The following is a 12,665-nucleotide window of genomic DNA, read 5'->3' as shown; positions in this document are numbered from 1 at the left end:
TAATCTAATCTAGTGAGAGAGTGTGATTTCAAAGCATTGATAACACATGCAAACATATGGACTTTTTGGCTCATTAATTGGGTCAGAACGACACAGACTAGGCCGACAATGCTTTCCACGATTGCAAGGAAGTAGCCAGGATTATGTTAAAGGGTGGGGGGGGGGAGGGGGTTACGGGTCTGATTTGTTAAAGAGGACCTTGAAAAAACTGATGTTTTACATTTATTCGAAAAACACATTAATGTTACATACATAATTCGCTTCCAGAAGACCTTTGTGCAAATAGTATTTGGCCTATAAAATTACACAAAGAAAGCTTTTCTTAAAAAAAGTACGACTTATATCCTCAAGTGTATGTGTATCTGAGAAATACCAAAATGCACAATTAAATATTCGTAGTTTTTTGTTTGGGATCATGATAACATCACTCTCTGCCAAATGAATTACATTTCTTTGCTAACAAGGCGCAGCTCAGTCTTCTAATATAAGGTTCACTATCGCACAGCAGAAAAATCTTGACGTTGGACTGAGAGCTTATGAACTTAAACGGGTTCAGATCTGTTTCAACAATAGCTACTCTTGTCCTACTTGAATCTTCTCTTGAAATTTACGACTTATCTGAAACCAAGTCAGAATTCCTTCAGCACATCGAAGTTCCTCAATTGAATCTCAAATTTTTATTAAAGAATTTCTCAAGTGATCAAGAATTTGTTCTACAATTATTATTTCAACAGACAACTTGAAACTATAGCAAGCAAATTTATTTATAAAACAAGACGGAATGCACAAATACTAAGAGCTATAGTTTCGGGATCTCAACACTGGTTTCAGCTAGACTTCTAATGTATGCCACCTCCTAAATGAGTTTGTATAATCCAAGAAAATACTGGTACACAGTCTTTGATGCTAATAAACTCCTCTACAATGTACAACATACGTTGTCGTTTATATGAGGTCGGAATTGTGATGGTTGGACTCTCTGTTCCAAGGATATTACGGATCAGACATTTCACAGCAGAACATCATTCTTGTAGTAAGAAGACATGATATATCGCCGTTTGACAAGTGAGCCATCTTTGTGCACAGAAACATAGTACAAAATGGCGATCGCTAGCCCCCTTCCAATGTAAATGTCGCTGAAGCAGAAACATTGTCGAAATCTCATATCTTATACAAACGAACACCAAAATTAAAAACTCTATGCCCATGTAATAATTACACCACAAATCAAGACATGTACTGTTACAAAGTAGCAAAAGCTTATTTTTTATGTAGTTGTTTCTTGAATTTCAAAACATTATAGTTTGAAGATAATAATAGAATACGTGAAAAAGAAACACTAAACAAAAGAATATGAGTAAAAACAATAAATTAATTTAAACGCTTTGAAATAGATTAAAGCAATGCTGTATTTAAACCTTAGATGAGTCACACAAAACACTGTACGAATGTCTTGTGTGTCAGTTATCTCTACTTGGTAACAATAGCAAAATTATGAAGTGAGTTAACCAATTTAACTACAAACATCAAAAAAAGTTTTACATCATCCCAGTTCCCAGAAGTCCTGAAGATAGACGTTGACTGTGGATATTGTATCACAGACACAGTCCCCCCAGGTCACTAACGCCCCCCCCCCCCCCCCCACCTCCTCCCAAAGTTGTAAACAACCATGCATGAGCAGCGCCTATTAAACGGAGGGGGTCAGACAGCCGATCAGTTCCAGTCTTTCCACCAGGAAGGAGGTACGCGGCTTGTGTTGTCAGTAGTTCAACCATGGCTAGAGGGTCAATACCGCGGTTCGATCGCGTTCGCATTGTTACTTTGTGCCAGGAAGGGATCTCAACAATAGAAGTGTTCAGGCGTCTCGGAGTGAACTAAAGCGATGTTGTTCAGACATGCAGGAGACACAGAGAGACAGGAACTGTCGATGACATACCTCGCTCAGGCCGCCCAAGGGCTACTACTGCGGTGGATGACCACTATCTACGGATTATGGCTCGGAGGAACCCCGAAAACAACGTCACCATGTTCAATAATGCTTTTTGTGCAGCCACAGGACGTCGTCTTACGAGTCAATCTATGTACTATAGTCTGCATGAAGCACAACTTCACTCGCGACGTCCATGGTGAGGTCCATGTTTGCAACCACAACACCATGCAGCGCGGTACAGATGGACCCAGAGATATGCCAAATGGACCGCTCAGGATTGGCATCACGTTCTCTTTACCGATGAGTGTCGCATATGTCTTCAATCAGACTCGCTGCTGTTTTGGGGTGGCATTATGTGTGGCCGACGTACACGTCTGGTGGTCATGGAAGTCGCAGTAAAGGCTGTACGATACGTGAATGCCATCCTCCAACCAATAGTGCAATCATATCGGCAGCGTATTGGCGAGACATTCGTCTTCGTAGGCGACAATTCCCACCCCCATCGTGCGCATCTTGTGAATGACTTCCTTCAGGATAACGACATCGCTCGACTAGAGTGGCCAGCGTGTTCTGTAGACATGAACCCTATCGAACATGCCTGGGATAGATTGAAAAGGGTTGTTCATGAACGACGTGATCCACCAACCACTCCGAGGGATCTACGCCGAATCACCGTTGAGGAGTGGGACAATCTGGACCAACGATGCCTTAATGAACTTGTGGGTAGTATGCCACCACCTCTGAAGGTCTCGCTGTATGGTGATACGACATGCAATGTGTGGTTTTCATGAGCAATTAAAAGGGTGTAAATGATGTTTATGTTGATGTCTATTCCAATTTTCTGCACGGGTTCCGGAACTCTGTAAACAAAGCTGATGCAAATTTTTTTTGATGTGTGTATAAAGATTTTTATGTAGTATAAGGAAATCGTAGTATTATTTTCATACTCTATCTGTATCATATAAAATCAGAGTAATCATTGAAGATTAGTTAGGTCTATCAATTAAACAAGCATTTGTTTTAGATAATAGATGAACTTGACATATAAGTAAATAATTAAAAATGATGTAAGGCAGGGATGTAGTCTTTCACCTTTACCCTTTAATCTATACATTGAAGAAGAAATGGGGCCGGGAAAGAATAGTGTCGAAGTGTTTGAGATGTGGTGCCATAGAAATGAGGAGGTTCCTCACAGAATCGGCGAGGAAAGAAGTATGGGGAAAACACTAACATGAGGAGGAAATAGGATTACAGGACATGTGTTAAGACATCTGGCAATAACTTCCATGATGCTACGGGAAGATGATGTAGGGGAAGACAGAGACTGGAATACATCCATCTAAGAAATGTGGACATTGGCTGTAAGTGCTACTCAGAGATAAAGAGGATGGCACAGGAGAGTAAGTCAATGTGGGCCGCACCAAACCAGTCGGAAGACTGATAAAGGAAGTGATCTTACACAACGACCTATTTCAGCAGTTTGATTACTGCACCTAAAACATGCATACTTTATAATGCCGTTATTGGGACAATGAACGTAATGAAGCTCTGAGGATGGGTCGTGGGTCATCTCAGGATAGCTCATTCGGTGAGAACATTGTCAGCGAATGGCAGCGTCCTGAGTTCGATTACTGGTCCAGCGGGCTGTATAATATGCTAGGAAGCTATAATAAAATCATGCTGAAAATTAAAGTGCAAAATTCTGTGGCCTACACATTTACGGCGTCTTTACAAGCTCTTTTTAATGCTATGTGTATGCTTTACATTCTTCGCAATGAGTATTTTATTACTGATGTTTTGATTAATGGCTACATCAACTACTCAGCGAAATTACAACTAAATGGATCTGGGAGATACGAATATAGGATTACTGTGGGATTACACAGTGCTTTCGACGTATTATGTGTATTTGTGTTACCTTTTACGCTCTGTTTTAATTACTAGGTCGTGTGTTATCATAATCCGTCATCACGTTGAAATTACAGTGCTGGCAAAATTGCAAACTCCTTGAAGACGGCATGGAACATACGTCAAATTGGTGTGAAGTGCACTACATGCTTGGAAATACAAATGATTATAATTTCCGTGCAACCGCAGCAATAACGTCATGTACGTTCTGTTTATAGGGAAAGATTACGCAGCAGGTTTCTCATTCAGGAATCGCATTTGCTTGTTGTTTACTTGTGAAAATATCGTTCGACACGTTGTATAAGAAGGGAACACATCTGTCACCATGCGTCGTAATTTGACTAAGGTTCTACTATGGCCTGTCGAAATTATTGTTTTTCTTTCTGTGATACAGCTGCTCACGTTGTAGGTATCCTACGACTATCTAGCGAGTATGGAATATATTTGTTCATGACGGAAAGTATAAATGCTTGGATATCACAAGAGATACTGAATTTAACTGATGAGAGGAGAAAATATAAAAATGCAGCACATGAAGCAGAAGAAAGGGAATACAAACGTGTAGAACACGAAACTGATAAGACGTGCAGAATGGCGAAACAGAAATGCCTGGATGACAAATGGAAGGATGTATAAGCATATACCACTGAAGGAAAGATAGATACCGGTCGGTCGAAAATTAAAGAGACGTATGAAGAAAAGAAGAGCAGCTATATGAATGCCAAGAGCTCAGATCTAAAACTCGTGGTAAACAAAGAAGGGGAAACTGAAAGGTGGAAGGAGTATATAGAGGGACTATTAAAATGAAATGAAGGTAATATTATAGGAAGGAAAGAGGACATAGATGAATATGAAATAGGAGATATGGTACTGAGAGAAGAATTTAATAGAGCATTGGAAGAGCTAAGTCGAAACAAGGTACCTGGAGCAGACTACAGTCCCTCAGAACTACTCATATCCTTGGGAAACCAGCTGTAACAAAAGTATTCCACCTGGTGTGTAAGATATAAGAGACAGGCGAAATTCCCTCAGATAGCAAGAAGAATGCAATATTATAAAATTAAAAAGAGAGCAGGTGCACATACAATAGCAAAAGCAAAACAGTGGTGATGGAATGAGGTCGAATTAAATCATGCGATGCTGCGGGAAGCAGATTAGGAACATAACATTGAAAGTAGTATATGAGTTTTGTTATTTGGGCAGAAAAATAACTGATGATGGCTGAAGCAGAGAGGATATAAAATAGAGGCTTGCAATGGCAAGAAAAGTACGAGTTACACACAATGCTGGTGACTACTCTGAAGGTCAGTAAAACTTTGAAACACGTATCTATTTTACTACTGGCAGAAAACCCAGTCTCAATGATATTTTCTGAAGGTATTAGTCTGTAAATAAATAGTTGCCACTATTAATGTACCATACATCGTACTTATGAAGGAGAGAAATTCGTTAGCATCAAATATACGTTTAAGTGTTAGCAAATCTTTACTGAAAGTATAGTCTCTTAGACTACCCCTGCGATTCGTTGCCATCTCGTTGACGTTGCGTGTTCTACCGATGGTCCGCATCTTCACAACACGATATTTCGACACTGTAAGTCGATGTCTCCACCATGTTTTCCCTGCGCTAGCCTCAGGGACCACCTGATGAAGACTTCGAGTTATCACGTCGAAATATCGTGTTTGTAAGACCTGGACTACTGGCAGAAAACCCAGTCTCAATGATATTTTCTGAAGGTATTAGTCTGGAGTGTAGCCGTAAGTGGAAGTGAAATGTGGTCGATAAACAGTTTAGTCAGGCAGAGAATAGAAGCTTCTGAAATGTGGTGCTACAGAAGAATGATGAAGATTAGGAGTGTAGATCATGTAACCAACGAGGAGGGCAGAAAAGTAATTTGTGGCACAACTTGGTTAAAAGAAGCGGTCAGTTGATAGGACACATTCTGAGACATCAAGGGATCGGTTTAATTCTGGAGGGAAGTGTGGAAAGTAAAAATTGTAGAGAGAGAGACCAAAGCAAGTTCAAAAGGATGTAGACTGGAGTAATTATTCGAAGATCACGAGGCTTGTGCAGGGTAGAGTAACATGGAGACCTGCATCAAACCAGTCCTTGGATTGAAGACAACTGCAACGAGGGATATACTCAACGCCTGGCGAGGTCTAAATGGCCCCAGATGATTAGCGCTTGAAAGGAGAAACAAATTGTCCACTCGGTCACACAAGGATAGTACAGCTACATTACATACCTTGGGTCATGAAATGAGTCTCTTTGCAGCATGATAAGTATGTCCGTCCTGACGTCGACATACTTTATGTTCGACGGTGGACACTACGAGCAGAAGGAAGTAGCAGCCTTGGGGAGTTCACTTTCACCAGTCGTCGCCAACATGCATAATTTTGAGGTGGAAGCCCTGGATTCAGCGCAGTGGAAACCTACCTGTTTCTTCCGCTTTGTTGACGAACCTTTGTCATATGGCCACAAGACAGAGACAAGCTGAATGTTTCCTCATACATCACAGTTTCATACACCAGAACATCAAGTTTACCATGAAAGTCCGTAGTGCTCCCCTTTCTGGATGTCCTGGTTAAAAGAAGAGCAGACGGCATATTGAGTCACAGCGTGTACCGTAAGAAGACGCACACCGACCTTTACTTACATGCTGCCACCATACAGCGCAGAGGACCGGCTTCCTCAAAACATTGGTTCACAGAGCCCATACCCTATCTGACAATGAGAGCCTTAACAAAGAACTTGAACATCTGAGGTCAGTTTTCCGGAAAAACGGCTACACAGAGAAGCAAATTCGGAGAGCTCTACGTCCCACTCCGACTGTACAGCTGGGGAAAACAGAAGAGAACCTCAGTAGGATGAGGGCATAGCATATATTCCGTTCTGTGGCGCTTTATCTTTAAAGTTAGATGGAATTCTTCAAAAACATCAAGTGAAGTCTGTCTTTCACCCACAAATTTCGACACAAACACTATTTGGTAACGTCAAAGACGATCTAGGACTATGGAAATACGGAGTCCACCCGATCCCCTGCGAATGTGGCATGACTTACATAGGTCAAACGGTGCGTACTATCGCAGATCATTGCCAAGAACATCAACGGCACACCAGACTGCATCCGCCTAACAAGTCGGCGGTTGCTGAATATTGTCTCTCGGAATTACAGAGAATGAATCACGACCAGACCAAGGTTCTGACGCAGACGTCCAAATAATGGGACTGTGTCATTAAATAAACCATCGAGATTCGAGTACGGGAACAGCCGATCAACCGAGATAGTGGTTACATCCTTAGTAAGGCCTGGGAACCGGCTTTAAATCCGATTAAAAGGAAAAGGCACCACGAACTAACGTCGAGAACAGGCAGAGATACTAAGAAGACGCCGCCATCACGCGTTCCTGGGTGCGGACCGCGAACGGAGCGGATGCTCAACTCTCCGCGCCTGGGTGCGGACAGCTTTCGGGACACCTGGAGATGCGAGGGCACACGGCAGTTCACCCGTGAACTCTTTCGTCACGAGGTATGTCGGGAGAAATTGAGGACTTTCTTGCCTGTCCCAATGTAGTATGGACTCCAAAGTTTCGTCCCTCTCTCCAATGCTGGAATGATATGCGCCTCGTCTTATTTTACGTATCTCACTCCATTCTCACACTCGTATCTTGTACCAAATCATGAAGTTCCCACACCTCATCAAACACCTAGAGCAACTTCGATTCTTTTAGAACTGCCATAGTCTTGAGTTCCAACACCCAACAGTCTTCCCAACCCTGGCCACGTGCTACACCACTACCAACAAAATTTTTCCCCTCAACTCCATACTCTCCGTGTCATTTCCTAATGTACTTTCAGTCATCTTACCGTCGTGGACCATGGACTCATCCTTGAAATCCACCCTTTCTTCTAAAAATAACCTACCTTGCCCGTCACAAACCGCCTAAAATGAGAGTTAATACCAAATCTTCCCCTGGCCACCTGGCATCCTATCATTTACTACCACCAACAACCTACCCTACAGTTTCTTCAAACGTTGACATCCCAACTTCCTCACATAAAATCCTTCCTAATATTTCCCTCATCTCATTACCTATCGACAGTAATCAGGTGCACCAACCTACATCTACATACACTGCCTGTAAAGAAAGTGAAGTACCCAGAGGACATGGTTGTATGTCAGTATAGCTTCGTATATGCACACACCTTCCTGGAATATGTAAATGAGTAGAGTTGCAATTCTCTGCGATAAGTAGAACGACCGCCAAAGTGCGTTAGCATTGTTGATGTTTACTGTTGCTACCAAACCTGGTAAAGAATATAAGGGGAGTGAACAGAGTCAGCTGTTGAGGCATCACTGTGAAGGACACGTTGATGCCGTATTCTCACGAGAGGCAGCGTTAACAATATGCAAGGAGCCTCATTGCTGGTGTACATTTTGTCAGATAGTCGAATAATGCAATATCCAAATTTGTGGGGAATTCAGATGTGTCAGTGCCCTGACTCAGAACGCCATGGGATCGTGAAGGCTTGAAATTATGCTTAAAATTTATTAGAATTCGCTACCTTTTCTTATTCTCAAACATTGGATAACTACTGTTTGAGTAATTGGATCTCTATTTTAAGTAAAAGCAGATTTTTCACGCATCTCAATATTTATGGCGTCGTATCTCCTTAACTATGTGTCTTAGAAAAACTGGGGTAAGCTATGAGGTACATACAGTGGTATATGTAGATACTGTCTGCAAAGTGTGTTGCGAACAGAGTTGGCAGTAAAGAAGTAATAAATTAAAACGTCATGTGTGATGCTGAAATTTTACTACATGAACAGAGAAAATGTAGTAAGCGATAAAGTTTTTCCTTTTCGTCATTTTGTGTAGGTAATCAGCGAGGAAGAGTTTCCTAGAGGTTCAGAAATGATGGTTATAGTTTTTTGAAAATCGCTAAGTGCTCTCATTCTCAAACACTGGATCAATAAAATCCGGCTGTTAGTGCTCTGTCGGTTGCACTGACTCAAGACAAATTTTCAACTGTAATAATTGTCTTATTGTGTTAAACTTTTAATGTAAGTTTATACCTTTTAATGAGTAGATTATGAAAACATTTTAAATATACAAATTCGGTCAATAAATACGCAAAATACTGATAATTCACGTGCATCATTTGTTTTCAAGAACTCGACCAAAAACGCAAGCTGTGCAGCTACTTTGAGAGAAGCTTCTTTTCCTTCAGGAGCTTCACGATGTTTGGGCTTAGAATATAACCACTGCATTCTCAAAAAAAGAGAATTTACATCTCATTATCATCAACTTGTCATAATTGACATCAGTCATCACTGTCACTACACCATTATGGACTATGGTTTTGCTGCTGCTACTGACACTTAAAGAAAAGAAAACATATAATTCTGCGTCAGTCACGATGATTTATTTTGCCCGCTAAGCGTTTCGATGGACAATCATCATCATCAGGTGGAAGGCGTTTTCTATATGGTCGTTGTTAGTCGAAAGCGTTGATGATTTTGTGCAGCAGTATCTGAGGCGGGCAAGAACTTATGTTGTTGTTTCCACTATTGGTAATTAAGAAAATTAACCACGGAACTTAAAGCCTTAATACAGGAGATGTTTTAAAGATATTAAAAGTACTTACAGTGCAAGTGAAGCAGTATTTGAGCCCCATTCTGCCGCAGAAAATCGCAATTGCTTTCCCATTTTACGTTAGTCACACAGTGTCGTTATACAGCGAAGAAGTTATATTTTTCGCCGAAGAAGCAAAGTAGTTACATTTTTCACCGAAGAATTTTAAAACTAGGCAGTTTGTATAAGAGAATCATTTCAAGCAGGCGAATGATGAAGGAACGAAGGCCTATGTACATGTCTTGTATTACTGTAGTTCAGTGACACGAAGCATTTTTCATATGTACTTAATAATATCAGGACCTGACGAAAGTACTTCTGACTCTTGCACCAATCATTTGTTATGAATTTCTATGTGATAGGATAATGAAAATGAAAACTGTGAAGCTGTTTACCGGTACATAAAAAAAGGCCCCGATGGACAATAATTTCGAGGGCGTGCTGACGAGAAGTGTCTCCGAATTTTTTATTCTGTTTCAATATCGGTTGAGGTATTATATATTACTCGGTTACTTTCCCACTTCGCTGACGCAAGTTGAATCTTCTGCCTCAAAGGGCTCCGAATTATAGCGTGTAATACGGCGGTGTGTAACGAACTACGTCGGTTCGTGAGAAACAGCATGCTATAATTGAGTTTTCAACCTTCCACATTTGGATCACCCTCTTCTTCAGCATGAGAATGCCAGACCACGCATGAACGGTGCGAAACCTGCAATAATCCGGCGACTTGGCCTCCTTGTCATCGATCATCCCATACAGTCAAGACTTGGCTCCATCCGATTTTCAGCTATTTCCAAAACTTAAAGAATGCCTTGGAGGTCTTTAGTTTGATAGCGATGAATCGATCCAAGCAGAATTGAGGTTGTGGCTTCATCAACGATGTCCACAATTCTACAGTGACAGTATCAACCAACTGGTCTCTTTTGGGATAAATGTTTTCATCGCCAGCGTGACTATGTTGAAACAAGTATGTACACATGAAGAATAAAGATGTAAAATGTTAATGTTTATTTTATTTAAAAATCATTAAGAATTTTCGCATAAAATATTCGGATGCATTATTTTCCAGCACGACCAAGTAGAACTTTTCTGACTGTTGCACAGTTCCACTGTCACAAATTTCTGTGTAATAACGTAATGAAAATGAAATATAATTACATAAATAATCTGAAACTACAGGTACACGAAAAAGGCCCTGTATATATCGTCTACGTTATAGGTTTTATGACTAAAATTATGGGCGTCAAAATGTACGTGTTACAGAATGGTTAGGCATCGTTTGATATTTACAGAATTCTATAGTTGTGGCCTGTTTCATAACATTTGTAACTAGAATGTGAGCTAAAATGTGTGTGGAGAAATTGTTAGATTCATGATAAACATATGTGATGGAGTGGTCATAATGTCTCTATAAATTTCTGAGAAATAATGGATACTGTTTCATAATGCCCGTATATGTTAGTTCAATATCTATGCGTACATTTTCAACGCACATTAACATGGTGTCCTTCCATTTCGACGCATTACTTCCACTGTTGGAGAGCAAACCAGAATTCATTTTGTGTACACTCTTGTGGATGCTGATTTGTGAAATTTCCGAATGAACCGCTGTTGCACCTCCAGATAAGATAAACCACGCAGGTGCCCACTAACAATACCCAAACGTTCTCTTCCGTACTCCTTCTTCTTGAAAAAAAGAAAAAAAAAACAATAGGCCCACAGTATTACAGAAATGGATTATAGCTATGTGTTATGTAAATATATCCATTATTTCTTAGGAATGAACTAAGACTTCACGATAATTCTATATTTATCAAATCTATCACACAAGGTGTCGCTACTTTTAAAAAATTGCTTGATTTGATTTGAGAATGCTCATTCAGGATGTTTTGGCCCTCTTTCTTTCTATGGATATAAATCTCAAGTTATTCATAAATATCCATTTTGTGACCCTAATTTAGAGGGAACAGCACTTTGTGGCCTTCATTTACATTCTTCAAGCAGTGACCCGTATCTTTGATATGTGTGGCTATTGATGATTTTTCTCATATCTCATTGCTTTATGTGTGTAAGTCAGGGCCTTTTGAGCTATTTGTTGTGCATATGGCTCACTGAAAGCAACTGTGTAAATATGAGATTTGTTGAATTTGTCATTATTGTTTTTAAAGTTATTGGGATGTCTTTGATGCAGCTTCTTGTTGGTTGAAAAGGTATTGTTATTTGACGCTGTTTAACAATATTGGCCAATTTTTGTGAAATGTTGGTGAGATATGGGATATACACATTGTGTATGTTTCCTTGCTGCATCAAATCTACGACCTATGGCACTTTGTAGATGGCCACAGTTTTCATCTTGTGTCATTATGCAGGGGGAGTCAGCTTAGAGACAGTGTTGTTGCGTAATGGTCATAAATTTACAACATCTGTTTTTGTGTAGTGAGTGTCAACCTACAGTGTCTGTCGCTATGTAGTGAGCACTAATTTTCAACCAGTGTTGTCGTGTAATAGCCATCAGTTTACAGCCTGTCTTGGTATGTATTGGGTTTCAGCTTATGGCCTGTGTCGCTGTGCAGTGAGTGATAGCCTACAGTCTGTGTTGTTCTGTAGTGTCGTTGTGTAGTGGGCTTCAGCGTACACCTACTGTCACTGCATGGTGTGTGTCATCTTAGAGCCTGTGTTATTCTGTAGTGAGTGTCAGCTTACAGCCTGTGTCACTGTGTAGTAGGTGTCAGCTTTGTTGTTGTGTAATTGGTATCAACATACAGTCTCTGTCACTGGCTGAGTCGGAGATTTTCTCCGCTCAGGGACTGGGTGTTGTGTTGTCCTTATCAACATCATTTCATCCTCGTCGACACGCAAGTCGACGAAGTGGCGTCAACTTGTAAGACTTGCACCAGGCGAACGGTCTACCCGACGGGAGGCCCTAGCCACACAGCATTTCCATTTTACTGTGTAGTGGGCACCATCTTATGATTTGTGTCGTTGTGTAGTGGGCGCAAACTACAACCAGTGTCGTTGTGTGAATGATGTTAATTTACATCTGGAGCTGTGCAGGGGCCTCCAATTTACACCCAGTGTTGTAGTGTAGTGGACGCCGGTTTATAGCCTTTTTTGCTGTCTAGAAGCCGTCAGCTTACAGCCTGTGTCACTCTGTGGTAGGCATCAACTGACAGGCTGCGTTGTGGTGCAAT

General features: G+C 40.8%; 1 protein-coding gene across 1 annotated transcript in view; it reads left to right on the top strand.

Annotated features, from left to right (window-relative positions):
* LOC124795260 (probable cytochrome P450 301a1, mitochondrial) overlaps window positions 1–12,665 on the top strand; it is a 193,329-nt gene that overhangs the window by 137,579 nt on the left and 43,085 nt on the right. The gene's annotated exons all lie outside the window — the stretch shown is intronic.

The sequence above is a fragment of the Schistocerca piceifrons genome, chromosome 4 (genome assembly GCF_021461385.2).
Source record: "Schistocerca piceifrons isolate TAMUIC-IGC-003096 chromosome 4, iqSchPice1.1, whole genome shotgun sequence".
NCBI classification, from domain to species: Eukaryota; Metazoa; Arthropoda; class Insecta; order Orthoptera; family Acrididae; genus Schistocerca; species Schistocerca piceifrons.
Note: the sequence above shows the minus strand (reverse complement) of the source record. Positions and strands in the feature narration are given on the sequence as shown.